At 41.5% G+C, this 5,505-nt stretch overlaps 1 pseudogene; it reads left to right on the forward strand.

The window, feature by feature from the left end:
• Positions 1-287: 287 nt before the first annotated feature.
• Positions 288-5,209, forward strand: LOC143389835 (protein phosphatase 1 regulatory subunit 17-like; annotated as a pseudogene).
• Positions 5,210-5,505: the final 296 nt, after the last annotated feature.

The following is a 5,505-nucleotide window of genomic DNA, read 5'->3' on the forward strand; positions in this document are numbered from 1 at the left end:
TGAAACTCTTAAAATACCTCTGAAAGAGGAAAAATACTGAACATTTGATATATGACAATTAGCAAATAAATCTGTGTGCCTGCATGGGTGGGTGTATGATCCATCTTATTTGGGCTTAAAGTTTCATACCTAAGTATAAGAAGCAGTCTTAAAAAATAAGATTGATTTGGGAAATAGTGCTCAAAAATGTATTTATTTAATAAGTGAATGAGTGGATGAGCCAAAGGCACCCTTACGGACTGTTTCTTACACACCTGTAGTATAAGAAGCACACCCACTCTCCTTTGATGATGTCCACTGAGCAAATGCAGCCCCTGGAGCTCTCAGAAGACAGACTAGACAAACTAGACCCTCGTTACAGGCACTTGGGTAAGTGCTCCACTGCGAATGTCACTCATGGAAAGCTGCTCTGCCGTACAGCTTGCAGGCAAGTCAGAAAAGAGGCCCCTGAAACCTGATAGACTGTGCCTTCTGGTGACAGCCAACACCAGCTGGATGGGCAAATAGCCATGAGTCTGTGGGGTCTGCCATGAAATATTAGCTGAAGCACTGGGGACAGGTTCATTAGAGTTAAAGAGAGAGAGAAAGAGGAAGCATTGTCCTTTTTTTGTGGGTCTGTTTAGAGTCCCAGGCAAGGCATTTTTGAGGCAATAAATGGGATGTGGCAGTAGAGGTTGTTTCCAGTATTTCCTGGCACACTTACACCCCATGTGCAGTGCCAATAAAATATTTCAAATATCTCTCTTTGCCTATCAAGACAGAATTTTAAATAGCCTTTTTCTGTTTTATTGTCAATCTGTTTCCTTTCCAGAACTGACTTTTTGCATAACCTTTGTAATGAAAATACCAGAAACATTTCTGCCTCTACCCATTTCTAAAAATGAGACACTCAGACTTTTGATGGATGGGCCTTTTGCATATTCATAGCCTTTGTTTATGCCTCACCCGGTTATGACTCCCCCCTCCTCTTCCCACTCCCCATTTGCCATCAAGATATTTTATGTTCAGAATTTCTCCAAAAGTGGGGAAAAATGCGATTGAAGTTAAAGTATAAACTGAAGCAAATGTCTTGCTCTATGTACTTGTGCAGAGTAGTGCCCTAGGGTCAAAGGCACTACTTTGCTAACATGAGCAAACACACCCCTGACAGGTACATTGCCAGGCTGCACCCCCAGAGACCCCACAGCTGGGCAACACCCATTCTAAGCAACATTCATTCATTCAGTAATTCATTCATTCCTACCTATGGTATGTACAATATGGGAGAAATTAACTGTGCTGTGGGAGAACATGTTTTAAGAACTGCTCTTTGAACCAGGCATATGAAGACTCACAATTCCAAGAGCCCAGGTTTAATTCTGATCCCATAACCTGCCATCAGTGTCCCCTTCTGCCTTTTATTTGACATTTTGAACCTCATTTTCCTTATCTGCAAATTGGGGATTAATAGTACACTGTTTTGGTAGGCTTCTTTTGGAATTAAACAACCAGGAAAGTACAGGCAGAGATGAATCAGAAAAACTGCTGGCCAATCTTGTGTGCTGGAATGACATGGAATCACCTAGAACATAAGTGGTACTCAGTAAAGGCTTCTTTACAGCCTTTTTATTGTATATATAAACTTTGTATAATCCAATGCCTCATACATAGTTTGACTTCAATAAATGTTTATTAAATGGAGATGATTGAATGAAATTATCAAAATCTTTTAGGTAAAGGAAATGTTTATTATTATGCATGTGACTGAGGAAAATAATGTTATTTGATTTGGGGGTTATGTATACTGACTTTTTGATAATACAGGCATACTAATGTACAGTTACCAAGTGATGGTGGTTTCCTCAGGCATACTGAATTTTCTAAAACAAAGGATAATTGTTTTAGAAACAGTTGTTTCCATTGTTTGCTCAATAAACCATAAAACTTGAAGGCAAGAGCAATCTACTTGTCCTTTTTATTCCTAGACTCTAGCAGGGCCTGAAATACACTAGGAGCTTTAATAAACATTAATTTTATAAATGATCAAATGACAGATCCACAAATGTCCAGATCCACAAACTAAAATGAAGAGATTTGACCTATTTAATTTTCAATGTTTCCAAGAAATTTACCTGAATATTTTACTGAAAAAAAGAAACAGAGAAGGAAAGAGAAAAAGAGGAGGGGAAAGAGGGAAAGAGGAGAGGGAGGGAGAGGCAGGGATCTGAAAGATCCAGTTAACCTCTGAATGTCCCCCATGTTCCTTCACATTTGTAGCTCTAGCCAGACTGCATTCGGGTCATGGCTCAGAGTTTCCAGAGAGGACAAATAACCTGGTTGTTTTTGTGGAATTGGCTTCTTTGAATCCTAACAGAATGTCTCCTTACGCTAAACATGTTGGAGTCCATTCATTCAAACATATATTCAGCAAACATTTAATTATTGCTGCTAAGCAGATGAAAGACAAGATGCTATCATTAAAAAAGGGAAGAGAAGACCTGAACAAATCAAAACTACATCAGTAAATTCCTCACCCATCTTCATCTTCTTTTCTAAGGCCAGAAGAGGCCTCCTGCTGATTCACGCTCAGGCTTCATCATTTGTCACCTTTAACAACTTTGAAGGTGTTACCTGAGCAAAAATTCTGTGACTATTCAGAAAATGAGAAAGGACACACAGGACTGGAGTTTGCATGGAAAGACTGATGAAGAGGGGGCCTTCCTCTGGGCCTGGTGGAAATTTAGGGGCTGAGCCCTGGCAGAAGGAACATTTTATTAAAACATGTGGAATATATCAAATGTATCAGATGCTTTGCTAACATGAGCAAACACACACACACACACACACACACACACACACACATTCACACACTGATTTAATATTGTCCTTGCTTTAAGTATTGAGAGTCTATTAAAGTTTCTACAAATTAAGGCCACGCTCCCACAATTGACAAATGAGAAAGTTAGGACTTGGACGTGGCATGGCTGATTCTCATTCAACATGCACTTATTGAAGGGAGAGGCCATTAAGAATAAAATTGCATGAAAGCATCTACTCCCTAATGTCTGGGAAGATGTGAATAGAGCAACAGATTAATCATTGGGAGCAGTGAATGAGGGCTGGTGACAGAAGGATGAAGGCAAGCAGTAACAACCTTCAGGGGCCACGAGTGATGATCTGATGAAGTGAGGTAGCTGCTGGACTCCAAAGGCTCTCCTGAGGTACTGAGGGGACTGAGAAAAAGAAAGAGATGCAGAAGAAGACAAAAGGGCTGGGGCTAGGATGGGAAATAGGAGATCTGCCAGGCCAGGGAAAAGAAAGACGAGTGGTGGAACCCCCGTGTGAACCATCAGGAGGACAAGGCTGTCCCAAAAGTGAAAGAGAGTCGGGAATTTACTGAGCACCCCAGGGAAACTTCCCAAGATCAAGGGAGCTGCAGATTCCATGCTGAGCCTTGCGGTGTCTAAAGAGAGCAAGCCTTGGGCAAAGGAAATTGAGCATTAGTACAGAAAGCCTACCCAGTCAGAAACCCATGTAAACCCACGCTGATATCTGCCCAACCATATTTTGAAGTTCTTCTTTGTCTTGCTTTTCAAATTCTCTTAATTGGGGGTTTCACAGAATTCCAGTTTTCCTTTCTCTCTATTCTAGTCTGTACTTGAGTAGACCATTCTGTAAGTCTACTCAAGTTCTCTGTGGAAGAGGCAAAAATAATAAACATTTTTCTTTTTCAGAACAAATGACCTCTGCTCCCAGTGTGGGACTAACCCTTACTCATGTTATATTCTTCTTTTTTTTTTTTTTTTGCTTCATATCCTGTCAAAAGCAGATGATCTTTCAGACCAGTTCATTAAGGACTGTGATCTCAAAAAGAAGCCAAGAAAGGGGAAGAACACACAGACAAACCTGAATGTTGAGTCAAACCAAAAAAAACCAAGGAGGAAAGATACACCCGCCCTGCACATCCCGCCTTTTATACCAGATAACGGACAGCAGGCATAAGGCATCAGAAAGGAGGATTAGTGGGGAGATGGATGTGGGTCAATCACAGGACATACCTGACTACAAATGAGGCTAGAAATATAATCCGCTCCATGCCCAGGAAAAACATGGAGCACTTTGATGAACAGCTAACATGTCTCTCTATGAGACCTTAGATGTGACATGTGACACTACCTTATGCTCAAAAATTTTATTTGCTTGGTCTCTTTTTCCTTCACTCTTGGTCATTTCCTTAATGTCATTTCTATTCACAACATACTTTGAGGGGGTACAAAATAAATGAAACATATTTCTATGAAGGAACTTTCATATGTGTAAGAAATAACAGTCCAGACACACCTGAAATCTGTAGTAAGAAGAAACATCACAGGCTGGGATGGAACTCCATTGTAGAGCACTTGCCTAGGATGCCTGAGACCCTGGGTTCGATTTCCAGCACTGGTAGTAAAGGAAAAGGAAGGAACATCAAAATGGAAGTTCTAATTAAGAACCAGGGAAACTGAGTCTGGGTAGTGAGTTCTGATTTTTAGAGCATTATTAAATGATGGAGAAAATTTTCACCTGCAGAACAGAGGTGAGAAGGCAAATAGGTGAGGTAGGGCAATAATTAAGGTCTAAGGGTGGAAGTGTGAGGCACAGAACTTGCAGAACAGAAAATGACCCCCCGGCTAAGGAAGATGAGCTTTGGAGAAAAAAAAATCCAGGCTCAATCCCCATCCAACACCTAGGAAATGGAATAAATTGAGTCCTTTCTTTATCTCACCTATCATCTTAGGTAGATCATGGTGGTGGTAATACTAAATTCCTCAGGGATTTATGAGGCTAAAATGAAATCAGGCATGCAAACCCCTTCGTATAGAGGATGTTCCTAGTGCAGTCTGTGTAAGTATTTTTCTTACACTAAGGAAACTTCATTTATTAAAATAAGTTTGACTACCTTCACCAGGTGTATGTGCTGTGTTTATGCACAACCCTTCTATATGGGATATGTTCACTTGACCCTGCTTCTGTCTCTCTGTCCCCTATCCATGCAGGTGTGATTTCAGAACATCTACTTAAAAGATATGATGCTCAGGACAGACATCCTAAGGGCAAAATAAACCCAGCTCTTCATAACTCTGACCTGGAACAGAAAAGGCCAAGGAGATAAGACACACCTGCCTTGCACGTGCCCCCCTATGCAGCAGGTAAAAGAGCAGGAGGTGGTGGGAATGGGTCGGGAGCCTGACCATCTGGAAGTGCTGGGACATGGCCTTTGTCCTTGCCCAGCAAGCTCGGTCTTGCCCAAGTGCTCTAGGGAGGAGTCACATTTACTGCTGCCTCTCAGATTTATCTTCATTGGCAGTTCCCCGGGGGGTGACCTGGAGATGCCAAAAGCTCGGAGATTACTCCTGCTTCAGCAGAGCTGGTCAAATTCACTGAGCCAGTGAAACAGAAATGTCAGTGGGTCCTTGAGAACTGGTGAAATACCTTTCCCCATCTCAAGTTGATCGTGTGTCCAGTAACTGATGGCTGATCCTCCCA

The sequence above is a fragment of the Callospermophilus lateralis genome, unplaced genomic scaffold (assembly GCF_048772815.1).
Source record: "Callospermophilus lateralis isolate mCalLat2 unplaced genomic scaffold, mCalLat2.hap1 Scaffold_66, whole genome shotgun sequence".
NCBI classification, from domain to species: domain Eukaryota; kingdom Metazoa; phylum Chordata; class Mammalia; order Rodentia; family Sciuridae; genus Callospermophilus; species Callospermophilus lateralis.